Source organism: Chinchilla lanigera, unplaced genomic scaffold (assembly GCF_000276665.1).
Source record: "Chinchilla lanigera isolate Chin_1 unplaced genomic scaffold, ChiLan1.0 scaffold00142, whole genome shotgun sequence".
NCBI lineage: Eukaryota > Metazoa > Chordata > Mammalia > Rodentia > Chinchillidae > Chinchilla > Chinchilla lanigera.
The window spans coordinates 954,098-965,880 of record NW_004955543.1 but is presented as its reverse complement, the minus strand read 5'-3'; the positions used below and the strand labels follow the sequence as shown (position 1 = coordinate 965,880).

General features: G+C 40.6%; 2 pseudogenes; both read right to left on the bottom strand.

Moving 5' to 3' along the window:
• Positions 1-5,571: 5,571 nt before the first annotated feature.
• On the bottom strand, positions 5,572-6,744 carry LOC102023954 (annotated as a pseudogene).
• A 1,770-nt stretch (positions 6,745-8,514) lies between these two features.
• LOC102023635 lies at positions 8,515-9,763 on the bottom strand (annotated as a pseudogene).
• Positions 9,764-11,783: the final 2,020 nt, after the last annotated feature.

The window sequence follows — 11,783 nt, the reverse complement described above, 5'->3', positions numbered from 1 at the left end:
GTACTGGGAAAACAAAAAAAAAAAAAAAAAAAAAAGAGAGAGAGAGAGAATGGCCTTAGGTTTTCTTTTTTAGTTGGGTCTCTCTCCAGTTTTGGGATCAGGGTGATAGTGGCTTTGATAATGAATTTCAGAGCACTCTATCCCTTTCAATTTCTTTGAAGAGTTTGAGGAGTATTGGTGATACGATATTCTTAAAAGTTTCATAGAATTCAGCAATAAGTCCCTCAGGTCCTGGGCTTTTTTTAGTTGGTAGACTCTTTATTGCTGAGTCAATTTCATTATTTGTGATTAGATTGTTAAGTATATTTCTCGGGTTAGTTTTGGTATTTTGTATGTGTCTAGGAATCTGTCTATTTCTTCAAAATTTGCTAATTTGTTGGAATATACTTTTTCAAGCTAATGACTACCGTCTGGATTTCGACAATGTCTGTTGTGATCTCACCTTTGCTGTTTTTAATTGTATTTACATGAATCTTTTCTCTCTTTCTCTTGGTGAGTCTTGTTAAGGGCTTCTCTATTTTATATATTCTTTTAAAAAACCAGCTCTTCACTTCATTGACTTGTTTTATAGTTTTTCTTAGTCTCAATTTCATTAATTTCTACTCTCATCTTTATAATTTATTCTTAGTTTCAGTTTGGGGCTGTTTGTTGTTGTTTCTCAAGTACCTTAAGATTTTTCATTAGGTTAGTTATTTATTTGGTTCATTGAAATTGAGAAGTGTACGCTTTCCTCCATCTCTAAATCTCCATTCCCCCTTTTCATTCTTGTTATTATTTTTTTATTTTAAAAATAAAAGGAGGAAAACATTAGCAGACAGACAACCTTTTACAAAATAGCAAAAGAACAGTACAGACAATACAGAATTACAAACAAAGAGGTAGGAAATTAACAATGCTTTTTGTATTACATATCAATATCTTCAAAGTGGTTTCTCATGAAAACAGATAGAGACATGCAATATTGTTCAATCAAGGACTCATTGACAGTTTCTTTCAGTAAAGAAATAGAAAACAGTAGAACAACTATGTTAACTATCCTGTATATACATACATACAAAATTTCTCCTTCTTTTCCGTTTCTTTTCCCACATCCCAGTTGCCCTTTACCCTTGAGTGTTTTCTATCATTTCACAATGTCTATCATACCTCCTAGTTTAAATTAACTCTTTCAGGTTTTACACTAGTGAGACAATGCAGTGTTTGCACATGCAGGTCTGATATATAATGCTTAGAGTCACTGAGGTCATTAAGTTCCCACATATGATATCTCTTAATTCTATTTACTTCCCCTCTCACTCCTTCTCTTCCCTCTCTCTCTGCCAGCACTTAACTATTATGTGCTGTGCTGCTACAAACATGGGCGTCCATGAATCCCTGTAGTATGATGTCTTTAGTTCTTTGGGAAGGATACCTAGAAAAGGAAGAGCTGGGTCATAATGGAATTTTGAATTTCATTTCTTTGAGAAATCGCCACACTGATCTCCATGATAGTTTACATTTCCACCAACCATGTAGGAGGGTTTCTTTTTCATCACAGTCACTCCAGTATTTGGTATTCTTTGACATTTTGATGATTGCCATTCTTTCTGGTGCAAGATGGAATCTTAGAATTGTTTGAATTTGCATTTCTCTAATGGCCAGAAATATGAAACTTTTTTTCATGTGTTTGTTGGCCGTCTGTACTAATTCTTCTGAGAAGTGTCTGTTCATTTCACTTGCTCATTTCTTGACTGGGTCTTTTATTTTAGGTGTTCTAATTTTTTTGAGTCCTTTATATAGTCTTGCAGAGGATTAATGGCAATGTGTCTTTTATTGTAAAAAATTTTTAAAAATTAAACATTCATTGTATTTTTTATCATACCACATATATGGAATCTACATATTTAAATCCCCATCAGAAAATGTTATAAATTTTACTTTTAATGTCATATAAATTTTAAAGAATTCATAATAAGAATCATCTACCATATTTTTCTAGATATTTGCTATTTATGGGCCCCTAGGTTTGAATCTGAGTTACATGGGACAAATGTTGAAAATGTGAGTCCTCTAAATATTTTATCTACATTCAGGGTATGAAGGTCTCTGAAATCTTTGAGATCTATCACAAGACTTAAAATACCTGATCATTTAAGGTTCAAGTTGTGAGAATACTTTACAAAACTATATTTAAGGCATGAGGTCTCTGAAATTTTAGCATATCATGTCTCAAGTTTAATTCAGAGGTATTTGTTCAAGGGATGATGTTTAAACTTTCTGAGGGTATTTGTGCAAAGTATTTTTTCTGAGTTCAGGCTAAAAACGTTTCTCAACTCTTTTAAGTCCATATATATATCCTCAGAGTTGGTTGAAATAGTTTGGGGTTTGACTCAAAGGAAAAGTTTACTGAATTCTTTCAGGACCTATATAAGAGTCTAAATTTGAAGCAATTAAGAGTCTGTGTATGAGTGTGGCCTATGAGCTAAAAATGTTGAATGGTCTATGATTCAAGGTTTAACTTGCAAGCTTTTAAACATCGCATTTAGTGAGAACTGTCACTGAAATCAATGGTGGTCTGTTCCAAAGTTTTAAATCTGAGGTATGCAGGGTTTGTGTTCAGTTATGAAGACTCTGAACTTGTAGAAGATCTGTGACGCAAGTGGTTAGTGCATTTGGGTTCTGTCTTCAGGGTGCGAGGTGTGTGAAATTTTAGAGACTGTTTCCCAAGGATTCAGTTGGAGTTACTTGGGGACCCGAAATAAGAATGTACAGTCTTAGACATTTTGAGTCTCTGTCCTGAGGTTTTAGTCTAAGGAGTTTGGAGGTGTCTGTTCAGGCTGCGAGGTCTCTGAAATCATTCAGGTGTGTGAGTCAAAGTTTGGACTCATGTATTTGGTGATCTGTGTTCACGGTGAATGGGTTCTGAAGTCTTCAAGAATTTGTATTGTAAGATTTGAACCTGTAGTCATTGTGGGTCTGTGTTCAGAGTGTGAGGTCTCTAAAATGATTTGGCATTTCCATTTTGATATTTAAATTTAAGGCATTTGGGGTTCTCTGTTCAGGGCGAGACATCTCTGAAATCAGGTCTATTTCCAAAAATTTAAGTTTCACACATTTGGAGGTCTGCATTCATGGTATAATGTCTCTGTACTTTGAGAGGATGTGTGCCAAGGTTTTGGCCTAAGTTATTCAAGGACCTGTATTCAAGGTTGGGAGTCTCTGAAGTGTTCACTCTCTGTTCTGAGGTTTTAGCCTTAGGGATTTAGGAAGTCTGGTTCAGGGTGTGTGTTCTCTGAATTTTTAGAGGGTTAGAGTTTCACATTGGTTCTGAGATTTTTGAGGAGTCTGTGTTCACGTGCGGTGCATGAAGGTCTTCCTTCCAAGTTTTTTGCCTGAAGTGTTTAGATGTCCATGTTTGGGATATGAGTTCTCTAATCTCTATATGGGCATATGTTCTATGGTTTGAGTCTGAGCTACTTAGTGGTATATGCCCATGTTCTTTGAAATTTTTCAAGGTCACTTTGAAAGTCTGCACCTGGTGTAAATTGGTGGACTGCATTCAGAGTGTGAGGTCTCTGAAATTTTTGGAGATCTGCATTGTATTGTTTGAATCTGAGCTAAATGAAAGTCTGTGGTCAATATGATAAGTCTTTGAAATTTTGGGTGTTATCCCACATTTGGGAGGTATTAGACATATTTGTTCTCTGCATGCAGTGTGATATCCTTGAATCTTTCAGGCTCAGCATTCCAAGTTTTGCCGGGGCTGTTCGCTCATCTTTGCTCAGGGTGTGAGGTCTCTGATCTCTTTTAAGAATCTATGTTCAGAGTTTTGAATCTAAGATATTGGAGCATCTGTGTTCTCCAGGTAAGGTCTCTGAAAGCATTGCAAGTATGTATTTTAAACTTTAAATATGAGGTACTTTTGTGCCTCTGTTCTTTCATGAAGGCTTAAATATGAGATATTTGGGTATCTATGCTCACAAAAAAGCAAGTCTGGAATTTTGAGTTTCTCAGATTTGAGCGTGAGAGATCTGAAAGTGGGTTATGTGAGCACACTCTCTGAACCTTTTGGGTCATGTATCCCTCTGTTTCTGAGGTATGTGGGGGTCAGTGTTCAGGATGTGAGATTCCCTAAATAGTCGGTGGATCTAAGATCAGGGCATAAACTCTATTAATTTTTAAAGAATATGTGTTCTGAGTAATTTCTGTCTTGGAAACTTGCCTGCTATCCCTCTTGGCAATGTACTCTGGCCAAAATAAACTCTTGTCTTTTCTACATTCTTGGTCTATTGGTAAAATTCTTTTCACTGCCCACATCACCAACCCTCCATATGCCATCTCCCACAGCACGTGATGCCCCGTACATACGGAGACAGTGAAAACACTTTTATTGCCTCCTTTGGCCTCTCTCTACTCCAGTACTTAGATGTGGTTGGCAGAATGGCCCATGGGCAACTGAAGGACCATGGCAGGGCAACTGCCTGGTGGGACCTGAAGTCCCCTGGCTGTGACACTGACCGTCAAAACCCATCACAGCATGAGATAAAGAAGTTCTTTTGGTCTTTTGTGGAAAACTTTACTTCCTGTTTGCAACTTACAGACCTTGGCCAGGGCTACTCTCTGGAAAAGGGTATAGAATCCATAAGAGTAAGGGGCCACTTTATCTTTCTTTGAGACTCCCCCTACCCTTATTCTCAATACACAGTCCAATTGGCAGTGGCAGCTTGTCCAGGGCAAGTCCATATATATTGTACAGACACCCCCTAGCTGTTGCTAGCCCCTGGCTTCGATCCCTCTTAGCTGAACTTCCTGATTGAAGACTCATGAGTGACCACGTTTTCCATCTCTCCCATGGATGTCTGTTTGTCCAGGTTCCCACAGTTTTGTACAAGGAAAATAACCAAATAAACAGATGTCTTGTCTGCAGTTCAGAATGCAAGATGAAGGGCTGTCTCCCAGAGTTCCTGTCTGGATTCCAGCAGTGGTCCCACTAGCTTTACCCCTTCTGCATAGACTTGAATTAGTGCAAGTGCACCCCTGAATTTGATGGCCTCAGCCAGTTCATTCAACTCAGCTGATGAAGAGAAACAGGTCTTCCTTGAGAATCTATAGTCTACATGCTTTGTGGTGATATACTCTTACCATCCAGTCGTATCACTTGAATTGGTAGGTTTGGGCTAGGGACTGGGTAAATTTGCTTCCATAATTGTATGAAAACTAATGCTTCCAGGCCAGGGATGTAGCTCAGTGGCACAGCGCCTGTCTGGCAAGTGTGAGACCCTGAGTTCAATTCACGGTACCAAAAAAAAAATTTGTTTCCTACATTGTTGACCAGCAAGAGTTTAAAAGTTCTTAATTTGTCTAGTTCCAAAGACCAAATGCAAGAAATATGAACCCTCTTTTGCCTGTGGATACCAGAACATTCCATGTAGGTCAAAAAACCAAGTTGATTGAAAGTCAGATGGGCTTCCCAGGGAGCTGCTAGAGGTCCTCAATGATGGCTTTCATCAGATCTTCAACCTCTTCTCGCATGTGCTCTGCTCACCTAGGAGGCCATGGCTAGGACCTCTTCTTTGCTATTATTTGATACTGTTATTCAGGTTGCATAATCATGCTATCTTCTGCCTGAAAGTGATATGTCCTATTAACTGATGTCAGGTGAAAGACTTCTTGTCCTCATTATTTGGCTTCACATGGCAGGTACGAAGGTTCACCTTGACTGGCTGCCTGTTAGAAATTGGGTATGTGATGGTCAGCGTTCCATTCTTGAGGACAGGCTTCCTTTTCTGCTACACTTTCCAGACCCTATCACTGTTCTTTCACGGGTACCCCTCATTTTCATCCTGTACCTTCTTCCTGGCTCTGGAAATCTTTCTGATCAAGCTGAAGAGATGATTTTATTAAGTCTTGGAGTGTGTTTAACTGTTTCTTTTCTTCATTCTGGGTCTGTTTTTTAGTTATATAAGTCAGCAGCTGGTTTTTCAATGTATCATTTCAATTTATCAGCTGTTTTCTAGCCATCTGGAAAGAAATTGCACTGTGCACGATAGTACTTTATAAAATTCTGCAGCAGATCCGCACGTTTTATGGTCTTGATTTCATTAACTTTAATGAGATATTCACATAATTGGAGCTGAAAGAGGCACTTTTCCTTCATTTCTCCTGCAACCTCGGCTCCAGTTATCTCTGTGCAGATCATCCCGTGCTGTTTTGCATGCTCTCTTTTCTCCTTCCCAGTTTTGTAAGCTTTGTCTTTAATCAGGATTTATCAAATGGCTTCTGGAGATCCTCTCTGACTCCTTTTAGGTTTCCTTTTAACAAGGAATCCAGGGTGAAGGCCACACTGTTGTTCAGGCCGTGGTGCACATTTTCCAGCCATGTGAACAGTTCCTTTGTAAAAGCAGAGAACTTGACAAAAACAGTGCCAAGATCAGGCTCCCCCAACTTAAAAAATGACTCCCAAACTTATCAAGAACTTGCGCATGGTTTTTCCATTTTGTACGTGGTCTCAGCAGAATTACCCATTGCTTTTGCAGATTGTTTCACGCTCTCTAGGGCTGTTTCATCTTAGTCTAGAGTCTCTTCCAGCAGCACGATGCTGTTCCTGCAGTTGTACAGCTGCACCGTGAAGCTGTACGTGGTGAGCAACATGCAGTCCTCGTGGTCACAACAGCAAACTCGGAGGTGGGGCACTGGCTTGGCATTGGTACTAGGCCATTTTTGGAAACCTTTGTCCTGGATAAGACATGGAATAGTCCTCCTCATTTCCACTGGTGTTTTCGTTTTCTTCTCAGAGCCAGGCTTCTTGCGTAGACAGTACAGTCAGTGCAGGGGGGGGGCGGCTGCATCCCTGGAGTCTCCTGCTGGAGGTACATGGCATCCCGAAGGGTCTCCCAGTAAGTTCCTGAACAGGAGGAGTCTCCATGGTCCAGTCCACTGGCAGATGGACAGCCTGAGGGAAAACTGTGCAGGCTGAGACACCCAAGAGCTAAGGTTGGGGTGTGGTGTATCCCACCCAGGCTGTATGCCACTGCCTGCCCTCGGCACTGCCGGTGCCTGCGGAGCACACTCTGCCTTGCCCACAGGAGCAGGCACCGGGGTGCTGCGGCCCTCCAGGTGGGAACCAGGCACGTACCGCCACTCCCCCCTTCCCCTGGGATGTCCCTTATACCTCAGCTGCTTGGAACAGCATCGTCCCCGGGAGGCCACATGCACCTGACGACATTAGTTTCTTTTTAATTTTTTTTTGCTCTTTCAAATTTCTGGTTCAGTTAGGGCTTTCACAGAACAACAACAACAACAGTTAGCTGGCGAGCCTGAGGTCATGAGTTGGAGTCCCAGTACCAAAAAAAAAAAAGTGCTAGGCTCCAGTTTACATAAAACTTGTCAATACAAATTTAAAGTTTGGTAACATAAACATTATATGATTGAGGTTAGTACGTATGTTTGTATGTTTTACCTTTGGGGCAAATGCATTTACATTTTATCTTCTGAAATCTCTACTTAAGTTGGCTTATAAATAAGTAGATACTTTTGTTCACATGGCTTAACCATAAATTAAATTAAGCTGGTTAGTAAAATAAAAGTGAAGATATCTTTAAAATTACTAATATACATGTTGTTTAGGTCATTAGCCAATCAGCATATTTTATCTGTTAAAAATTGAAGCTACAACATTCACTGTTTTGTATATTTTAAATATAAAAACTTTCAGTGTGTGTTCCTTTCATTAAAACTTATGTATAGCTTAAAATGTTAACTATGCTAGTATCTTGAGTCTCATAAATGAGATTAATGTTTTAAAATGTTCATAAAAACATCTGATATAGCTCAGCGGCATAAGCACTTAGCTGGCAAGCCTGAGGTCATGAGTTGGAGTCCCAGTACCAAAAAAAAAAAAAAATAATAATAATCTGAGATATCAGTTGTTAGTTACAAATCCAAGGTTTTTTTTGTACTGCAGCGCTTTATTTTTCCTTACACACTGACATGTCGCTGGAGCCTAACGTTCTCCCAAGTGGAAAACCAAAATTTGTTGTCATCTTAAGAAGCAAGTACAAAAAAGCCTTACAGAAATTGAAAGAATGAATACATTTTCAGGTGTAAATGCAAACTGTTTCCAACTCAAGGCAAGCAGACCACCCACGGTGTTTAGGTGGGAAAACATCGATGATGAGGATGACGGAAGCAGGGTCCTAAGGCTCGGGCTTTCCCACCCCATTAGAGCAGCAGGACAGACATGACAAATGGTTCACCGACTCTTGCCAGCCCGAGAAATCCTGGAACAGTCAGCTCTGACTCGTTAATACCCTGCACGTATTGCTGTGCTGTGGCCACCCAGATTGCCGACCTGAGGATTTTTCCTCCGCAGGTGTGCTCAGCTCAGCCACCAAGTGACCAAGCCACACGGACTAAGGGCTTGAATCAAAGATATGTACAAGGCAATAAATATAGCCCGAGGGAACAGTTAACTCGAATACAAGATCAAAATCAGCAACAAGTTCTACACTCCAGTGCTAATATCAGATACAAGCTTCAAATCCTTTCCAAGGCTTGTTCCAGTTTCGTGAGGCTAGCATGAGGGCTACACATTTGCCAGGGCAAATTATACTTTAGAATCAACTCAGTCCTTCTAGAAGCATTTGTGGTACACAACGGAGTGGCCGATTCATACTCCTGCTTGCTGAACTGCATATGACGGAAGGCGCAACAGGGAGGCCAGGATAGAGGCACCAATCCACACGAAGTACTTGTGCTGAGGTGGACAAAGATCTTGATCTTTGTGATGCTGGATACCAGGGCTGTGACCTTCTGCATCCTGTCGGCAGTGCCTGGGTACATGGTGGTGCCACCAGAAAGCACAGTGCTGACACAGAGGTCCTTGCGGATGTTCACATCACACTTCATGATGGAGTTGAAGGCAGCCTCATGGACTCCACAGAATTCCACAGGAAGGAAGTAGGGCTGGGAAAGTGTGTCTGGACAGTGGAAGTGTTCATTGCCGATGGTGATCACCTGGCCATTGGCAGCCCATAGCTCTCTTCAGAGAGGAAGTGGGTGCAGTGGTGCCCATCTCCGGCTCAAAGTCCAGGGCCACATAGCATAGCTTCTCGTGGATGCCACACACTCCTGCTTAGCCGTGGTGGTGAAGCTTTAGCCACATTCCATCAGGGTCTTCACGAGGTAATCTGTTAGGTCCTAGCTGTCCGGGTCCAGACACAGGACGGCATGGTGGAGGGTGTGCCTCTCATAGATAGGCACGGTGTGGGTGAACCCATTGCCAGAGTCCGTGACAAGGTCAGTAGTGCCCCAAGAGGCATATAGGGACTGCGTGGGTTGGATGACCACATACATGACCCAGATATTAAAGGCCTCAGATGAGATCTGAGGCTTTGGGGCTCAGGGGGGCCTCTGTCAGCAGCAATGGGTGCTCCTGAGGGACCACATGCAGCTCATTGTAAGTGTAGTGTGAGATCTCCATGTCATCCCAGCTGGTGACAATGCCATGCTCGATGGGGCACTTAAGAGTCAGGATACTGGAGCCGGGGATGTAGCTCCGAGGCACAGTGCCTGCCTGGCAAGTGTGAGCCCCTGTATTCAATTTTGGGTTCCAAAAAAACAGTCAGGATAATGCACTTGCTTTGGGCCTTGCCCACCATCATGCCCTGGTATCAAGAGTGCCCAGTAATGGAGGGGAATACAGCTGGAGGGGGGCATCACCGGCAAAGCCAGCTTTGCACATGCCAGAGCCATTGTCAGTGACAAGCGCAGTGATTTCTTCCATTGCGACCTGCAGTGGTCAGACCGCAGAGCAGCGCGAGGATGCAGAGCACGCGCCAGAGTCCATGACTCAGTTCAGCTACTCTTGCCTTCTTAAAGTTTATTTGAAATTAAGACATTTTGGTCTGCTCCGTGTGTTTTCATAAACTAACGTATAAAAGATAAAGACTTAAGATTCCTTTCTAAATAAAGTTATTAAGAATTAAATCCCAGGGCTGGGGATTTAGCTCAGCGGCAAAGCGCCTGCCTGGCAAGCGCAAGGTCGTGAGTTCGGTTCCCGGTACCGGAGAAAAACAAAAAAAAAAAAAAAAAAAAAAAAAAGAATTAAATCCTAATGTATTATCCTGCATACCACCCCCAAAAAGATTTCTCTGGGGGAGGGGGTGCCTTGAACCCTTGGGATGCCAGACAAAACTCCCTCCGTGGCTGCAAAGGCAGCTGCCTGAACTAATTTGCTTCAGTTTTCTCCAGGACAGGAGGCTACTGTGGTTTTCCCCCCAGGGCCTCATTGTTCCCCATCCCAGCAAATGTCATTTTAAAAATGATGACATATAATTAAATTGAGTGTAATTAAAAAGGGTTTCTAAGCCTAAAACAGTAAGATTTTTATTAAGATATCAAAATGCTTTTTGTTAAACTTATAAAAGTTAAGAAAAAGGTTTTGTGTTTTATCAAGATAATTTTTTGTGTTTTGTGCTGTTAGGCTTTTGATTACTTAACTGAATTTTAATATTAAATTTCTTTAAATGTTGGCTTTTTGTAAAATCTTTTTTCTTATGTTTTCTACTGTTAGGCTTTTGATTAGTTAAAAAACTGATTTTTAAGATTTAAAGCTTAAGTATTTGCTTGTAAAACCTTTCCAACAGTCAGTTCACAGCTAGTTAAATAAACAACTGTTATCTTAGGTTATAGCACACCCTATGTACATCTAGGACTAAATATGTGTATATATCTGAGGATAAAATATGCTGCCAGTCTGAGCTTTGTCTAATGATGAAAAGTTTGTACATTTAAGATTATATAAGTTTAATACATACAAAATAGCTAGTAAGTGCAGTCTTTTATACGATATTATATCTAGATCTTAAACTTATAAAATAATCAATTTTGACATCTCTACACTTTTGTATTTGGTACATGTCAATCCTGCCATTTAAGACTTGATCTATAACTATTGATTTTGACTAAATAAACATTTTGTTATTGTATAAATATATTTGTTTAAATGATATATTTTGCTCTTTTTTTTTTTTTTTTTTTCCGGTACCGGGAACCAAACTCACGACCTTGTGCTTGCCAGGCAGGCGCTTTGCCGCTGAGCTAAATCCCCAGCCCCTATATTTTGCTCTTGTTATTTTTTATTTTACAACTTTTTTGTAAAACTTTATAACTGTTATCTGTTAACAATCTACAGGAATATGACTTTTAACAAATGACCTAAACTGTACGTGTAGACATTCACTGACTATATTTTAAAGTGCCCCAATAGCAAAAAGATTATAATTATTAAAATTAAGAACTGCTGTCATTTCAAGGCTAGTGTAACTGACCTTCAGGTTGTGCAACAACTAAGGCTTGTAGGCCAAACAAATAAGCAAACACAAACAAACAAATAAGTAAATAGGCTAAGACAACAGCCAATATATTGGCCCTTGCCCTCCAAGGTCAACCATGCGCATAATGCGACCCTCCTAAAAGGACCTTGTCAGTCTAATGAGTCACCAACCTCAGAAACGGGGGATTATTGGAAGTCAACAAAAAGTTAAAACATCAGAATTGTGGCTGGAGGCGCATCTGAAAAAGGCCAGACCTCAAGACAAAGATACAATGGCCAGGCCTAACTGCCTCCCTAAGGGATAAGCAGTAATTTGGAATTAAATTATAATTAGCACCACCTGGCCCAGGAAGTCTGACTAAGCATCTGTCACCCAGGTGAGTGACCAGAGCATCCAGACCCATCCTTTCCCAAAAATGTCTTTGTTCTTTTCATGTACCTTTGTTATGTGACCTGCTTCCCTATTGGA